The sequence below is a fragment of the Narcine bancroftii genome, chromosome 5 (assembly GCF_036971445.1).
Source record: "Narcine bancroftii isolate sNarBan1 chromosome 5, sNarBan1.hap1, whole genome shotgun sequence".
Lineage (NCBI taxonomy): Eukaryota > Metazoa > Chordata > Chondrichthyes > Torpediniformes > Narcinidae > Narcine > Narcine bancroftii.
The window spans coordinates 122,180,497-122,199,046 of record NC_091473.1 but is presented as its reverse complement, the minus strand read 5'-3'; the positions used below and the strand labels follow the sequence as shown (position 1 = coordinate 122,199,046).

The following is an 18,550-nucleotide window of genomic DNA, read 5'->3' as shown; positions in this document are numbered from 1 at the left end:
TTTTCACTAATTGAAGATTGAGTAAAGACCAAATGCAAATAAGATATCAGTAAATGAGAAAAGAATATATAGAACTCTGCTAGGAATCCATCTGGACCAGAACTTTTACCGGACTACAAAGAATGAATCGCTGTTGCAATCTCCTGCTGAGAGAAAGGCTGCTCCAATTTAAATCTGTTCTCTGAAGAAGCTGAAGGGATCGTTAATTTATCTAAAATAATTCCATGTTGAAGTTTGATCTTAAGTGAAATCAGAACTATATATTTAAATAAAATTGAAAAAATTTATCATTTATTTCAACATGATTACTACTGATCTGAACGTTAGCTGTACGAATCTTGGCAATAAGCTGTTTAGATATCTGTTTTTTTTTGATTTACCTAGCTAAAAGTTTACCTCCCTTATCCCTGTATAAGTAATATTTAGATTTAGTCTTTAGGAGTTGGGTTTGTAGGTTAAGTAAGAAGATCACATTTAGTTTGGATTTCAATCCTTCTTCTATAAAGCTTGGGTTTCGGGGTTAAGGCATATTGTTGATCAATAATCTTCAATTGAGTAGCCAAATCGTATCTTTCAGAATTTGATTTCTTTTTAACATTAGCCATATATGAAATTATTTGACCTCTAATAAAACCTTTAAAGGCATCAGAGCCTATCAAGTCAGAAACCTCCAGAGAAGAATTTTCAGTGAAAAAAAGGCAATTTAATCTTTCATATATTTCAAAAACTCAGGATCTGATAGTAAAAGAGAATTAATCCACCACTGTCTGGTAGTTCTAGGTAAGTCTGGGATAGTAAAAGACAAAATCACATGAAAATGGTCAGAAATTACCATACTTTCATAAGTACAAAAATCAACCATGGGAATTGATTGTTGGTCAATAAGGTAGTAATCAATGCATGACTATGTATGGTGAACTTTAGAAAAAAATGGTGAATTCTTTATCATCAGTGTTTAAGAATTTCCATACATTGATTATACCAGACTCAGGCAAAAAAGAATTTCTAAGTCTAGACGACTTACTCAAATTAGAAGTTTTGTGAGACATTTGTGAGTCGAGTATCGGATAAAGCCAAGAATTTAGATCACCGGCTATGTCCAAAGAGTAGGTATTTCATCTGGAAAAGAAAAGAGGCATTCAAAAAAAAATGTGGATTGTCAGTATTAGGACCATGAACATTAACAAAAATATATTGCTTATAGAACAATTTATCAGATAATTTTTTTAAATGACCATTGGCACTGCTGATAAGGACATGTTTAATAAATGACAATGATTTATCAATCAGAATTGAAACTCCCCTAGATTTGGCCATAAACCTGAATGAAAATCCTGTCCTTTCCAAAATCTTAAGAGGCATAAAGTATTGGATATATGAGTTTCTTGTAAGAAAATGATCTGTGGTTGAAACATTTTAATATGTGTAAAAACCTTATGGCATTTAACTGGATGATTCAACCCAGAAACATTCTACACAATATCTTTAAACTTCCAGACATCGAGAGACTTAACAATCATATCTAGATATGTCAAGAGAGATAAAAGCCAGCAATATTACCCAAAAACCAAAGCTAACATATCCCCCACCCCCAACCCAAAGAATTTCTTCTGCTCTTGGCAGTCGCAAATAGTCAAAACAATAGCCCCCCTGATAACCTCAACCAACCAGACAATTGAAAGACTACAAACCATTATATGGGTTGCCCTATATTAGTTTCTTCATTTCAGCACCATTTCTGTTATCCTAGAATCAAATTTTCAAGACAAAAAGGGAACAATTCAGAATCACATGCCAACACTAAATGACTTAGGAAAAATAATACGGATAGTTGTTCCGTACAAAGGATATAAAATATTAGAAGAGAGGTAAACCTCTCTTTTTAGACAACAAGTGTATACAATTTAAAGGCCAAATATTATATCATAGACAATTCCTTATGAAGTAGAGAAACTATAGGTTCTATAGGATATCAATTAAAATTTCCTTCACCATAAACAAAATACAACTGGTATTCAAACCGTGAGGGAAAACCCCAACGGAAAAAGAGAAAGGAAAGAATCAGCAAATAAAGTTTCAGAGATATGGTAGATTTACTTGGAGACGTGGATTGTTCCATGGGTGTACTGTGGAATCTCTTCTTCTTTAAGTTACATCCACACTTCAATTCTGCTGGTGTTCGTTTGGTCGTAGAGTATGGTATATTTTTGTATCCTTACAGGAAATCTGTGAGTTTGTGACTACATGATATTTTTTGGAGTTTTTTCGTTTTCATGGCCTTTTTAAAAGTTTGCACAAAACCTTCAACTTCCCTATTTGTGCTTGGGTGGTAGGATGCTGATAAGATGTGCTGTATATTGTATTACCTTAAAAGCATTCGGTAGAAACTGCTGCCCATCATCAGAATTCAATAGGGCAACCCATATAATGGTTTGTAGTCTTTCAATTGTCTGGTTGGTTGTTGTTTTTCTCATGTGTGACACCACTGGCCATTTAGAGTGTGCATCGACAACAATAAGGAAGTTTTCTCCCATAAAGGGACCAGCAAAATCTATGTGAATCCTGTTCCATAGTCGTGATGACCATCTCCATGGATGAGTTTGGGCTTGAGGAGCTTTAGGTGGCATACTCTGTCAAACGCCACATCTTTTTACCTTCTGTTCAATATCGATGTCTATGGAGTGTCACTAGACATGCTTTTGTGCCAAAGCTTTCATCTGAACCATGGAGCTCTGATAACATGGCAATCTAACATTTTGTAGGAATGATTGTCCTGGTTTTCCCATAATAAACAACCTTCTTCAATGGATATTTCATTGCATTGAGTATAATAAGACTTCAGTTCGGAAGAAATAGTTTTGGCCTCGGGCCACCCATTTAATTTGACTGGTCAGCCACAAACGAGCCTGCAGCTGACGTGGACTTTTTTACCCCCTCCATAAATCTTCGTCCGCGAAGCCAAGCCAAAGAGGACCTTTGACAGTGTAGATTCTTTCTGTACTTTGTTGATTGTCTTTTCTGTAATTGGTAAGCAACAAAGCTGTTCTTGATTAATAGCTGTAGCCTCCACCGTCCATTTAATTATCTTGTCTTTCTGTTCAGTTTCCAGTAATATAGGGCTGTTTTGTGTTGCTGGTTTATGCTTCATATCGTAATTATATGCAGAAAGTTGCACAGCCCATCTTTGATTTCTTGATGCAGCTAGCACTGGTATCCTCTATTTTTAGGGTCTGGAGTAAAACTTAGTGGTTTGTTGTCTGTTATTAAGGTAAAATTCATACCATATAAGTACTGGTGGAATCGTTTGACACCAAATATTATGCCAAGCTCTTCTTTTTCCAGTTGTGCATAGTTAAGTTCACAAGCCGTCAAAGACCGGGAGGCATAGGCCACCGGTTGTTCCCCTTTCTCAGTCACTTGTTATAATACCACTCCAAATCCCAATGGAGAAGCATCCACTGCAAGGGTTACTTCCTTTTCGGGGTCATAGTGGACATGAACATTGTCACTTGATAATAGTAGTTCTTTCAAGCGATCGGCCGTGTTACTAGTTTCTTCATTCCAGCTCCATTTCTGATCTTTTCTTAATAATTGATTCAGTGGGCTGCACAGCATTAACATATTTGGAATGTGTTTCTGATAATGGTTAACCAAGCCCCTGAACGACTGTAATTCAGCTTGATTTGTTGGGTAGGGTGCTCTGCAGACTTATCACTAATTTTCACTCTAAAAGGCCTATAGGGATAAATTTAGAGTTCCTGTCATCTACCATGGAAATTCCATCCTTTACCCTCTCAGGAGACTTTAATGGAATTTAGGCTATTGAGAGGCTAGGTCTTGATCTGTAAAAGTATTTCAAGGGCAATCACAAAGAGAGTTATTTATTCTATTAGGAACAGGGAAAAAACAAAGAGGGGATCCATTTATTCACATCTTTGCTCGATCATCATAGTGTTCTGTCATCCAATCAGAATTTACACTCTCCACATAATAAGGTAGATATCCTTATGGAGATATGAGATGTAGGATTATGATTGTCTGTACTACCACACTTTTGACAGCTGAATGAACCTCCTGAAATCATGGATAAGAGCCTTTTTCCTGTTAACATATGGGATGACAATATGGATATCAAAATGTTGTCCGGACATTTTATCGCAAACTAAGTAAATTGGTGACACAAGAGACTGTAAGTGCTGGAATTTGGATTAGAATGGGTGCTTCTCTCTCCTTTTGTCTGGCACCTGTCAATCAACTGCCAACTCCATCCTTCACTCTTCTCACCTGTTCATCATCCTTCATCCCTCATCTACTGGCCCTAGTCTAACCCCTCCCTTCTCATTGTATTGGTTATCTCCCACTTTGCTGTCTCAGCCTCAGTTCTTTCAATGTGGATGTACTGGTACAGAGTTAACTTAAGGACATCTATAATTTAGAATGGATTAAAAGCCAATGTTGATCATATTATGTAATTTAAAGGTATGGAATAGTGGTGATGGAGGCGTCAGATGGTTGATACTGTACAGAATGAATGTCTTATCTATATGTCATTGAAGGTGAGCAGGGTCACATTTCAATTGGCAAATTCTCTTGATCGCTTTTGGAAATGATGGAAGTGTTCAAGAATGGAGGATTTGTGTATCTATGATGTAATCTCTTTATTAATTGCATGGATTCTTTTGCAATAGGTACATTCCGTGTGTCCGAGAACACCCTCCCCCCAACTGGAGTGGATGAATGGAAAACTGTTCAATGGATCATTCCAACCACAGTCATCAAGTTGCAGTACACAGGTGGCATCTGAGTTTGTGCACACTCAAGGGAGAACTCCAGATTATCATTGATTATTTTACTAAAATGAATGACACAGTCAGCCTTATGTCATATATCTGTAGGACAAGTCCTTCACTAGCATGCCCCAGCGACAATGAATCTCCAAGAGGAGACTCTGGAAAACATAAATCACTTACACATTGCAAGTACTATGTCTCAGCTGAGGTAAACGTAATTGCCAAAATACAACACTTACCTCCCGTGTACAAGCAAAGTACGTAAATTAGACATCAGGCACAGAAAGAGGCCCTTCCACCCAAATATACCAATGAACCCTGTAGGTTTTTGAAGGGTGGGAGGAAATTGGAGGACCTGGAGGACACCCATACAGACATATAAACTCCTTTCAGACAGTCCCAGGTTGCTAACCATGACATCCCATTTGGGCATTAACTCGAAAGAATGATTGAATGTTTTAAGATGAAGATTTCAAACCTGACATCATGACTTATGATGCAGTGGTGATCCACACCCTTCTGTAGATTTTGGAGACAAGGACTGGAGAGGTCCTACTTCCTAAACTACAGATAGAATAAATGAAACAACATTATTCCCTTTACCAGGCCAACATCTCCCACTTCGACTCTGTGATCTGATTCAGCTAGCTCTGATGGGCTGCCCACATCATCGGTGTGCCTGGTATCATACCCCTTGAAATGAGCACTCCACTCCATGCTCAGTCACAGTCAGCTATTTCCATTCCAGGTAGGGGTGCAGTGCTAATTTTTTTAGGCGCTGGACCCGTCCTATGAGGTGCCTGGAGCGGCCCCATAAGGTGCCAGAGCAGCTCCGGCAACACTGCACCCCTGATTCCAGGCAAGTAACTGATGTGACTGAGCCTGAGGAGAAATGTAAGTACTAATTTTAATATTTTATTAAATTATTTAATGGTGTTTACTGTGCTATAAATCATTTAGAATTAATTGTGGGACATTACACGGTTTCAACCAGATGCAGTCTTAGTGCTTGGAATCCACTCCATCCACTGGATGTCAGATGTGTGCAGTGGGTCAGCCTAGCCCAGTGGTTCTCAACCTTTTTCTTTCCACTCACATGCCACCTTAAGTAGTCCCTTACTAACCACAGAGCATCTTTAGCATGGTATGTGAGTGGAAAACAAGGTTGAGAACCACTGGCCTATAGTCCTTCGCATCTGTCAACAGCATATGCAGGGGACCAGTTGAGGCTAATTTTCCCCATTAAGTCATTTCCTGTTATAAATAGTAGTTCATTGTTTAAAGGGTTAAGCACAATTGAAAGAAACATTATATCCTTGCTTAAATTCAGCATTGTCTCTAGATTTCCTGGATTTGATATTCTATTTCTCACAAATGCAATGTTCTCCCTATTTTTTTCCAAATGATAATGAGCTGTGTGTTAACTACCGGGATGATAAGGCCATATCCATTACCTGCAAAAAATGTCAACAATAATGAACTGTTCACAGCAACTGTGATTACAGTGTCAAAGGTCAACATCATTCATGGTCAAGCTTAAAGGAAACTAAAGTAATTTTGAGGGATCCTTCCTTTTTTTTGAACTTAGCATTTTGTTTAAGGGATGATGTAATAACCCCAGGAAATACAAAGATGACATAACTTCTTGGTATAATGAGGTTTAGAAAAGTCAATGACTAATTTGGTTGGTGCTTTGCTCCGATTCTATCCTGTTAGTAAATGGATTGATTTTGTGTCACAGCAGGTCATTCATTTGAGTTTCAGCATTGAAAGTTAGAGTCATAATGTTGGAAAAGGCCAGATGTGTGCAGTTATTGGAGGATGCTCCAAGAGATCAGATAAACAAAAATTTGGAGAGTTAGGGATTGATTAGGGATTGTCAAGATGACTTTGTGCATGGTTGATGGTGTTTAACAAACCTCATAGAGTTTTTCAAGGAGGTTAAAGTTGATGAAGGAAAGGCTGTGGATGTTGTCTACTTTAGTAAAGCTTTTAACAAGGTCCCAGATGGAAGGTTCAGTCACTTGGTATTCATGGTGAGGTAGAAAACTGAATTTGATATTGGCTTTATGGGAGAGCCAGAAAGTGGTAGTGGATTATTGTCTTTCTGACAGGAGACATCTGATTAGTGGTGTGCCTCAAGGAGCGGTGGTGAGTCCATTGTAGTTTGTCATCTATATCAAGATATGGATGATAATGTGGGAAATTGGATCAGCAAGTTTGCAGATGACACTAATTCTCTGAATTATGTGCCGTTACAGGTATATCAGGTCATAAAGAGAGTTTTTAGCACATTGGCCTTCATAAATCAAAGTATTGAGTAGGGAGTTTGGAGGTTATTTAAGGCATTGATTAGTGAGGCCAAATTTGGAGTATTATGTGCAGTTTGGCCATTTAACTACAGGAAGGATATCAATAAAATTGAAAGAATGCAAAGAAAATTTACTAGGATATTGCCAGAACTTGAGGAACTGAATTACAGGAAAAGGTTAGGACTTTATTCCCTGGAGCATAGAAGAATTAAGGGAGTTTTGATAGAAGTTTACAAAATGATCATTGGTATAGAATAGATAGAGTAAATGCAAGTAAACTTTTCCACTGGCTTAAGGCTGAAAGAGGAGCTTTAGGGGCAATATTAGTGAGAAATTCTTCACACAGAGAGTGGTGGGAGTATGGAACTAGCTGCCATCTGAAATGATGAATGTGGACTCAATTTTAACAGTGAAAATAAATTTGGACAAGTACATGGATGGGAGGGGTATGGAGGGATATGGATTGAGTGCAGTTCAGTGGGACAAAGCCGAATAATAGTTCAGCACAGACTGGAGGGGTAGTGTGGTCTCACCAGAAATTGAAAGAGCTGCAACATTACCTCACAACTCCTGAACTTAATCTCCCAACTAATGAAGCCCAGAATACCATAGGCTTTCTAAAGTATCCTATCAATCCGGATGGAAACCTTGAGAGATGTATGTAGGCCACAGGATCCCTCTGTTCTTCTTCTTCCACACTGTTAAGTAACCTGCCAATAACCATGGACTCTGTGTTTGACCTCACACATATCTGGATTGAACTCCATCTCCCACTTTTCCGCCCAACTCTGCATCCTGCTTATATCTTATTGTAGCCTACATTCAACACTATTCACAACACCTCCAATCTTCATATTATCCACAAACGTACTGACCTATCCCTCTATTTCTTTGTCCAAGCCATTTATAAAAATAAATCTCAAAGAGCAGGGGTCCCAGAACAGATCCCTGAAGAACTCCACTAGTTACTGACCTCCAGGCAGAATACTTTCCATCCACTTGTGGCTTTCTGAACAAATCTCCCATGGGGAACCTTGTCAAATGCTTTACACCACATATGCTTTACACCACATCTACCACCCTACCTTCATCAATTTGTTTCATTACCTCTTCAAAAAACCTAATTAGGCTCATGGGGCACAACCTTCTCCTCACAAAGTCATGCTGACTATCCCTGAAAAGAGTGTAATTCTCTTGTAAATCTTGCCCTTGAGTATCCTCTCCAATAGTTTGCCCACCACTAATGTAAGACTCACTTGTCTATAATTCCCATGATTCTCCCCTCGACTTGTTTTTAAACAAGAGGACTAGATTTGCCATTCTCCAATCCTCTTGTCTCCCTTCCCATAGCAACCTGGGGTATATTAATCCAAATGTTTTTACAAAGATTCAGTATATCCTCTTTCTTAAGCTCTATATGGTCCAGCACATAAGCTTGTTCTATTCTAACCTCACTTTAATGTAATAATTTAATTTAGGCATATGACACTGTAACAGGGCCATTTGGCCCACGAGACCATGCCGCCCAATCAACCTACAACCTCCATACATTTTGGAGGGTGGGAGGAAACTGGAGCCCCTGGGGAAAACCCACACAGATATAAGGAGAACACACAAACTCCTTACAGACAGCATGGGATTGGAAACTGTGCTGCACTCTACACCTTTTTTTTTCTGGTGAATACTGAAGCATAATATTCATTCAGAACCTCCCCAATTTCCACCGCCTCCAGGCACATTGCCTTCTTTATCTTTAAGCGGCCTATTTTCACTCTCATAATTCTTCTGTTTTTCATGCATTCATAGAATTTCCTTAATCCTATTGCCAAGGCCTTCTCATGCCCCTTCCCCGCTCTCCTAAGTCCTTTCTTAAGTTTCTTCCTGGCTACCATATTATTCTCATGATGCCTTTCTGTTTTTGCTTCCTAAATTTAACGTGTATGCTTCCGTCTTATGCTCACTTCTGTGCTTTCTCCCAAGAACATCTGTTCTCATTTTACTCTACGTAGTCCCTGCTTCATCTCATCATAACTAGCCCTTCCCAATGAAGTACTTTACCATATTGTCCTGCCTTACTAAGGTTCAGGGAATTATGGTCACCATCACTGAAATGCTCACGAACTGATAGGTCTGCCCCCTGACCAGGTTCATTACCCAATACTAGATCCATTATGACCTTTCCTTTAGTCGGCATGCCCACATACTCAGTCTGGAATCTTTCTTGAACACATCTGACAAATTTTGCCCCATCTTTCCCTCTTACAGTGAGGAGATGCTGGTCAATATTTGGAAAGTTGAAGTCTCCCACAGCAATAACCCTGTGATTTCTGCGCAATCCCAAAACTGCCTACTTATCTGTTCCTCAGTATCCTGAAGGCTATTTGAGGGTCTAAAGACTCCTCACAATATAGTGATTGCTCCTTTTTCATTTCTTACTTCCACTCCCTCCTCAGCACCTTCCCTTTTTGCTGGTGAGATACCACCCATGACTAGTAATGCTACTCTGGTCCCTCCTTTACCTCCCATCCTATACTTCTTAAAACATCTAAACTCCAAAACCTCCATCAGCCAATCCTGTCCTTGCATCAACCAAGTCTCTGTGATAGCCACAACATCCACATACTGATCCATGCTCTAAGTTCATCTCCTTTATTCCTAATACTTGTTGCATTGAAATAGACACATTTCAAAACCTCTAAGCAACTACATTTATGTTTCCTCCCTTGCATGGTCCTTCCTCACAAACCCACAACACATTGCATCATCCTTTCCAGCTTCTGCTCTATTGTTTGCCTTCACATTCTGGTTCCCATCCCCCTGCCAAACTAGTTTAAACTCTCTCCAATGGGTCTAGGAAACCTACCCACCAGGATATTGGTCCCCCTCCTGTTCAGGTGGAGCTCATCCATTTTGTACAGGTCATACCTTCCCCAAAAGAGATCCCAATGATCCACAAATCTGAACCCCTTCCTCATGCACCAACTCTTCAGCCACAACTTCCTATTCCTACCCTCACAGGATTACCACCATTATAGTCCTGCTTTTCAGCTTCCTTCCTTCCTAACTCCTTATATTCCCTCTTCAGGACCTCCTCCCTACTCCGATCTATATTTAATTACATCTGTAACTCTTTAAAAATGTAAGCAGTTCATACAAGCATGCAGTGTGATCCAAACAAGATCTAGGCAAGGGCCTAAATGACAAATAACTTTAATGTGTCAGGGAGAGGCATTTTCAACAACAGTGTCTAGCCACCTAAACTTAACATTTAATGGCATCACCATTGCCAAATCCCCCAGTATTAGCATGATGGGAATAACCATTGGCTAAAAACCAAAATTGACTAGCCGCACAAACAATATGGCTACAGAAGCAGATTAGAGGCTCGGAACCTGTAACAAGTCACTCACATCTGACACACCAAAGGCTTTCCACTATTTCCTAGGAATGTATGGAATAATCCCTTTTTGCCTTGAAGAATCCAGCTCCAGCAGCACTCGGTAAGCTTGATGTAACACAGGACAAGGCAGCCCACAGTTTCCCCTACTGCATCTCCCAAGCCACCAGGAGGCCAAGGGTGCATATGCATGGAAGTATCATCATATACTAACTTGCCTCAGTCACACTTGGAAATATATGACCAGTCTTTCATTGCTCTGCGTCTCAATCGTGAAACTTTCTGTCTTCCAGAGAGGCCTCGGTGTTTATGGTGTTGGAACCAAGGGGTTAAGTAATCATAGAAAATATGCCTATGTACTATTCATTATGTATTCATTAATCCAGTACTATGTAACAATTTACTATTTACTTCAATTATACTGTTTAAGGGAAATAGGAATGCAATTAAATAACAGCCACAGTTATGTAGCAAAGTTGGTTGATTATAGTACGTGTAGAATTTGCTGTCTCCAAATACAAAAGAGAGAAAATGTATGAACCAATTTAGTAGGAATGCTAAGACATGAGGAGGTGTTGAGTAGAACAGAAGACTATGGCCAGATGAGAACAAAGAAATAATTAGAAATATATGGGGTATGAATTGATTTCTGATCAAGACAACAGGATGTTCTGGCCTTGAGGATTAAGATGGGAGGTCTTCTTTTCTTTGGCTTGGCTTCGCAGACGAAGATTTATGGAGTGGTAATGTCCACGTCACCCTAGATAACTGCAGAGCAGGAAATTGCTTGAGATAAATCTTATGCAAGGAATCTAGCAAAGAAAGCCAACTTTTGTTCAGTGTAATAATGTTGATCTATATAAACAGAAGAGACTGGACAGTAGGAGTCAGTCTTGGGGAAGAGCTCACTGAGCAGATGACCTATGAACTAACGACTGAACCAGAGCTCTGTTAAACTTTATTCTTGTGCTGTGTAATAAACTCATTGTTAAACCGAATACTTTCATTCAACGAGCACGCTGGACACAGACGACACATAGACTAAATTGAGGGTAGGGTAAAGCCAGAGTCCGACAATGGGAAGTGGCTCACCCCTATTCTGTATTTTAAATGGCAGATAGGATTAGTATAAAATGTTAACCTTGCCAGCAGCTCTCATATCCTGCAATGCAAAATTTAAAAAAACATATCCCTGTGTTACTGTGCATATATATGCAGTCGCTGAAAGAAAATATGTGATCATTGTCTGAAATGCATTGAGAAACACTTTAGCTTCCAAACATAACTTCGAGCATTCTCAATAAAACTAATGTGACAATTTCATTTGCTACATCAGACATGCCAAATAACTTCCCATGATTAAATTAATAAAAGCACCAATACATCATATTTATGGGGGATTTGGTATTGCTCGCTGTGTCAATGCAATTGGAAATGAGATAAGCTTCCACAGATGTATTTTACTTCAGCCTCTCAATAGCTAGAAGTGTCACTTAATTCATCAGTTTGGATATATTTGAATGGTGACCACAGATTTAAAACTGTGCCTGCAATACTTAATTATTCTGCTGGATAGTTTGCCAGCTCCACTCATGCTTACATTTGATCTCACTGTCAGAGCACTCCACTTTATTAACACTGCCATCCTGGTTTCATCTAACGACAAATATAAGATCAACCTTCATAAGCACAGTGACAACATCCCTCGATATTTGCTGTTCCAACATCACAGATTGATGAGCCAAGAGTATTTTGATTACAACTAGTGAAGCCAAAACTGTACTGACAATAACTACACCAGCAGTGCGAGTATAAGACAGCTTTAATAAACTAATATGGACACTAAGAGGTCTTGTCTCTCTGCAAGACGAACTTGGAAGGCTAGACTGTAGCGCTGGACTGCTTTATATACAAGGTCACTGGGATGACCCCTGGTGACCTTGTGGTGTAATTACATATCACCCCAAAAACCAAACTAGAGATCACATAAGTACTTCATGCCTCTGGCAACCTTCCAAATGCCTACTTAAACTGAACCAGAATACTCATTTATTCTTGCTCCACATTCGTGCTTTCATAACACTGGGGATATAAAAAAATACTTCCTGTTTCTTAAAAACAGTGATCTGCAACACTGCACATGACTAGATTATCTTAACCAAGTAGTTTTATCAGCTACAAATATCATCAAATATGACCGTTCATCTACTTATCAGTCACTTCAACTTTTCCATAAACAGATCCCATGTTTAGCTGATTATTGCTTTGAATTAATTCAGCTTTTCATTCTAGGTTGAACATACTTTCATGAATTGACTAATTGAATCAACGAAGTCCTTTGACTGTTGTGCGCCTGCCTTTCACTGCATTTGCCATTGTTCCAGCCTCCTGCTCTCTATCTTCGTCCACTACAGTGAGAACATGGAGCAGCACCCAATCTATTGGGTGAAGTTCGTGGGGCTGGGCAGCGTCAGTAAGAGGAAAGGAATTGTTGATGTTTCAGACTGAGACCCTTCATCAGGTCCCAGTGAAAGACCCCAGCCTGAAATGCTGACAATTCTTTTCCTCCCACTGATGCTGCCACTCACTCTCTCCGGTGATGTTGGTCCAGATTTCAGCAAACTGCTTTTCTTGTGTGTCTGCAGTGATCTCCATAGAATCCTGACATTTTGAGTGCTGGATATACAGTAAAACTTCTGGTATGCGGCACCTATGGGGATCGGTAAATGCCGAAGAAGTGAATTTCCCAGTTGCTTTAGCCTGCTGTCACCTTGTCACTTAAGCAAAGGCTGCAAAAAAGAGTATCAAGTAAGCATCTGCTATCTCTGATCTGAACAGTTGAACCTTCAATAAATTCACATGGACACACATTATCTTTCAATCATCAGGTGTAACCTAAGGTTCTTGTCTTGTAATTTTTCTACAGCTGTGCCTCTGCTTTGAAAGTCTTTTCTTCCTGTGACTACTTGCACAGACAACGATAATCGCACACTTCAAAGTTATCGTGGACTAATAACAAAAGTTGATGAATGGGCAGCAAAAGGAATGTCAGAATCAGATTCAAAATTGATTGCCATGAACAATTCATTGTTTTGTGGCAGCATCATATATTACAACCATTTCTAGAAACCACTTTTTTTTTTAAAAAAAGTGCAAGCAAAAGACAAAGGCAAAGTGAGGTAGTGTCTGTGGTTCAGAGATCTGATGGCAGAGGGGGAAGAAGCTGTCCATGTGCAATGTGGATGATTACTTGAGATTTTTTTTAATCAGCCATTGTTTTATCACTGCAGTTAGTCTATTTAAAACAAATAAATTAAAGTTTGGTGCACTGAAGCAATGAAGCTGTTTGTGGTGGTGACTTCTGTTAGTAAAGCTACCGATTGATTCTTCCAACATAATTACACATTGATCTATCACAGGTTGAGTAGAAACCTAAGGGGTCCAATGGGTTGGACAGTTCTTATCCAAACTCGGGCATGAAACATGAGATTCATAAAGCATGGAATCATCTATTAATCATATCCCAATTCCCATTTCTTTTAATCCCTTGCATTCCCATCAATTCATTCCATTCACCTGTACATGAAGGAGACACACAGTAATTAATTAACCTCCATCCCTCATTTCTTTAGGATGTAGGAGGAAACCAGAGAACTAAAGAAAACTCATATAATACCAGGGGAAGACACAAATTCTATATAGACAACATAGGAGCAATAAGGGAACAGCTGTACCAACTGCACCACTGTGCCATGTGAATGGCATTCTCTGATTCCCCTTATTTTCAATATAACCACAACAAAATGCTGTGGTGTTGCAATGGAAGTCCATCAAACTCTATTAAAGGGGGTGGGCATTCTGAAGTTTTTTCAATACCGTTTAAATTAAATATGACCATGTCCTTCTTTGGCATGACAACTGTATTTGTCAATATGAAGCCACTCTCCAAACTCACAGTCAATATGAAAGTTATCTACACTCAGTTCATTTACAGCAAAAATCATGAAAGTTTGATACCCTCAACCTTTAGCTGAGTAATTCATTTCTTTCTTTCTATTTCAATCTTTTTTACAGAAACTAAAAATACACTAGCACGCATGCACACACTCACACACACACACACACACACACACACACACACACACACACACACACACACACACACACACACACACACACACACACACACATATATATGTAAAGATAAAGCTTCAACCAGTATAAACTTGGTTCCCCCTGCACTACACTGGATGAAGACAGAAATGCCATCTCATCTGGAAGAGTAAGTACATTTAATCACATTAAAAACATTTGCATCAAATGAAAATAAGACATAAAAGGTCACCATGTATCTTCAAATTCACCAGTGAAATTCCTTTCAAATTCATATCAAAATACATATATTTTAAAATGAGCAGAAATAAACAAAAAAGTCATTTTATTAGAGCAGAGTCCTCTTTTGGTTAATTTTTATTCTTCATCCTTGAACCCAATGGTTCTCAACCTTCCCTTCCCACTCACATACCACCTTCAGCGATCCCTTACTAATCACAGAGCACCGATGGTGTAGGGATTACTTAAAGTGGGATGTGAGTGGAAAGAAAAAGGTTGAGAACCACTGCTTTAACCTCATTATACCTGGCATTTAAAGAACTACTTGAAATAAGTTGTTTTGGATGAGTCATGATCTTTGGAGTTAATGAGCATTGCTTGAGCTGATATTAGTCATATTGAGACGGTGAACCTAACGAATAGGAGTTAGCAGCGAGAATTTAGCAGAATTCTTTTGACTAAATTTATTTTTTTCTGTAAAAAGGTAAACACAGCATTGATTCACTTTTTAATGAGCAATGAAACACTTAGTTTTGTATTTAAGAAGTAGAATGCATCAATCATTAATACAATGCTTCCTGCACACCACAAGCCCAAAGAGATCATGGTTCTTTATAGAAAGGACAAGAGGGAAGAGTGCAAGGATGGCCATCTGGATTAATTTTTCTTGTCCAAACATTTTGCAGTTTAATTTATTTCCCATATATTTGTGCATATACACCACATCAAGTGCCATTTTTTTCCCCTCACGTCATATTTTGATGAGCCATGTCTGGATATATGTATTCATACTTTGTGGAACACTGTAACCGGTGCTTCTCTTCAGAGTGTGTTACATAGTTATTGTAATACACCCAAGGGTAACAATACAGAAGGTATACAGTTCACCATCCTGCACTCTCTAAAGAGTGCAGCATTGCTGAAGCCGCTGTAGTTGCAGCACTGTCACTTGTGCAGATAAGTGGGGAGCAAGGGAGCAGAGACGCAGCACTCCCGTGGGTTCCAGCCACCCAGTTGACAGCCGTCGGTTCTGCACGGGCATTGAACAGCCCGTTGAGGGATCCGACAGTGGTATTATTTGAAATCCTGCAACCAGCGGTCTGTGCCCAAGATGGCAGCACCTATTAATTGGCAGAAGCCACAAGTGGCTGCAGACTTCAGAGAAGTGGAGGTCAGGAAGATCATCCCCCCTCCCCCCCCATCTGAGAAGTAAAGCAGAGGAGACAACCCATGGGGTGTTGACCACAATGGCAGACCAGTGAGGAGGTTCTGCGGCTGAGGGTATGCTGGAGACACGAAGCAAGGAACCCTCGGAAGCTGTGAGCTGCTGGAGACTGCTGTTGGGAGTCTTGTGCTGGGCTACGATCTACTGGAGACTGGCTCGAACTGCCTGGAGGGGAACCAGGTAATGGAACCAGGATGCGAGGAGGTGCTGAGGGTGCCTAAGGGTTCCTGATTGTTATATAGAGAATTTAGGTTAAAAAGACTTAAGTTAAAATGTGATGATTAATCATACACAGGGAAGCCAGAACGGACAGGGAGTTTACTAGCAGTCAAGGACAAAAGGATCTGCTGAATATGTTTTTTTAAACCTATCTTTTCATGGTCATAGTGAGAGACATGCAGGAGACAAAGGATTGATAAGAAGGGTGAGAAACAGAATTTAGTGTATGTAGAGTTCACAGCGTACGTAACGAACGTGATAATTAATAATGCAGTTATACTTAGAATGCTTTTGTAATACTAACCAATTAAAACAGTATTAATAAGAATAATAAGGGTATAAAAATCAATGCACTGTATGTATCGGGGCTTAACTGGTGAGAAACCAGTTGAGTCCAACTCTGCAGACTTGTAAATAAAGCTTGTCGTGTCATCAGTTTTAAAGAGACTCATGTGTGAGAAGTTTTATTTCTGACACTGACCATGTCGGAAGTTGGGATCTGGAGCTCTGGACTCTGTGTCATTGAAGAAACTGCAAAGGACTAGAGGCAAATCTATGGATTCAGTTACTCTGGGGAGTTCTCTTTTGGTTCTTACTCTCAGACTTTAGGTCTAACTGTAAGGTATATTGTAGGAAACCTTGGAAACAATTTCACATCGAATATCTCACAAACTACAAATAATATCCAGAAAATCAATTTTTAGGAATAAAACAACATCCCTAAAGAAGATCCTAGAAATCAGACCAAATACCCTTGCTCTTTTTTTTATAATGAACCAATACAATATGTTATACCTCAAGAGAGGAGGCAAGCAAAAGGCAGTTTTTTAAATAATCAACTAGATGGTAAAACTAGAGTGTGACAGAATATTTAGAAATATTTTGGGGTAAAATTAGAGAAGGTTACATACACACACTTTAAAACAGATCCTATTTGAAATGCTGAAGAATTCATATTCAATTACTTTACAGAAACTATGGAGAATGCTATGGAGATTTCACAAGTGGCTGTTAATTGAAGTAAATGAATGGACTATTGTCTTTAAAGCCACAGCTAGCAACAGGCTGTCTCCTAATACCTCTTTACAGAAAGGTCATTGAGAGGTTATTGTTTACCTAAAACAAAAGATTAACCAAAAGATGAACTCCTATTGTTTGCTGGAGAAGGTCAGGGGTTTTGTAAGTGAGAGAGAGAAGGACATGCTGCCTGGCAGTTTGAGACTCAAGCTGCTTTCAGGTGCTTGGACGCAGATAATGTGCCAACAGACGCAGCCGGGGGAGTGCAGCTGGGACATTCAGGTGGCCACAGAGAAGACACCTTTCTGTCACCTGAACATGCTGGATGAAGGAGAGCTGCATCCGAGTGAACGTCGGCTCCTGTGGACTGTAGCCATGGTCCAACTGCTTCTTTCAGGTGCAATGGGGGATTCTCCAAGCCGGAGAATATACCTACAGGAGGAAGATTAGGTAAGTGCTCCTCCTGGCTGGGTTCTCCACTTTTAGGTGGCCACCCGACAGCTGCATTGGGGTAGAATAGGCGGCTTTACAGTTGGGTATTCTGGCCACCTGAATGTGGCTTCTGAGAGAAAGAGAGACAGAAGGGAGTCTGGACTGTGTGTTTCACAGAAAACTGTAGCAAGCCAGGAGAAGCTTATTGGAATGGAAACAGAAGCTCTAGAGTGGTGGATGGCAGGAAGTGCTATCTGTTTTATGTTTCTCTTTGAATAAGATGAACTGAAAGGAACTCTATGATAGCCTGAAAGAAAGAGGTTATTATCTGGAGAACCCTGATGGGGCAAGTTTCATCAGCAAGACATTCAGGTGGTGGTACCTCAGTTGTAGAAATCCTGGAACCACACATCTCTCTCCTTAGCAGTAACCATTTGCCTTTCAAGCACCAAAGCCTGATGAACTTTATACATGTTAAATTCTGTGCACAGTATAAGAATTGCCTGAAACCAGAGAACTTGGAAGAATGAGAAGTGAGATTGCACTGTGAACCAAATAACTTTTTAAAATTTACATACACACATTACATACTCATACGCTTAGAATTAGAAGGGGGTTAAGTTAGGTTAGTTAAGTTAATAGTGATAAGTTAAAGTTTGATTCTGTTTTCATGTTTAAAGATAATTGAAAGCAACTTTTGTTTAAGTAACCATTTGTCGTGATGAATATCTATTGCTACTGGGTTTTGGGGTCCTTTGGGCTCGTAACAAGAGACACTTTATATTATCACCAGTGCATTGAATTCATTCTCTAAAATTCATTCTAT

General features: G+C 39.5%; 1 long non-coding RNA gene across 1 annotated transcript in view; it reads right to left on the bottom strand.

The window, feature by feature from the left end:
* LOC138762795 (uncharacterized) overlaps positions 1–18,550 on the bottom strand; it is a 41,968-nt gene that overhangs the window by 3,365 nt on the left and 20,053 nt on the right. The window contains exons 2-3 of the long non-coding RNA XR_011357152.1: positions 1,692–1,746; positions 1,025–1,119 (exon numbers count right to left, since the gene is read on the bottom strand). This is a non-coding gene — a long non-coding RNA (uncharacterized lncRNA). The remainder of the gene's footprint in view (positions 1–1,024; positions 1,120–1,691; positions 1,747–18,550) is intronic.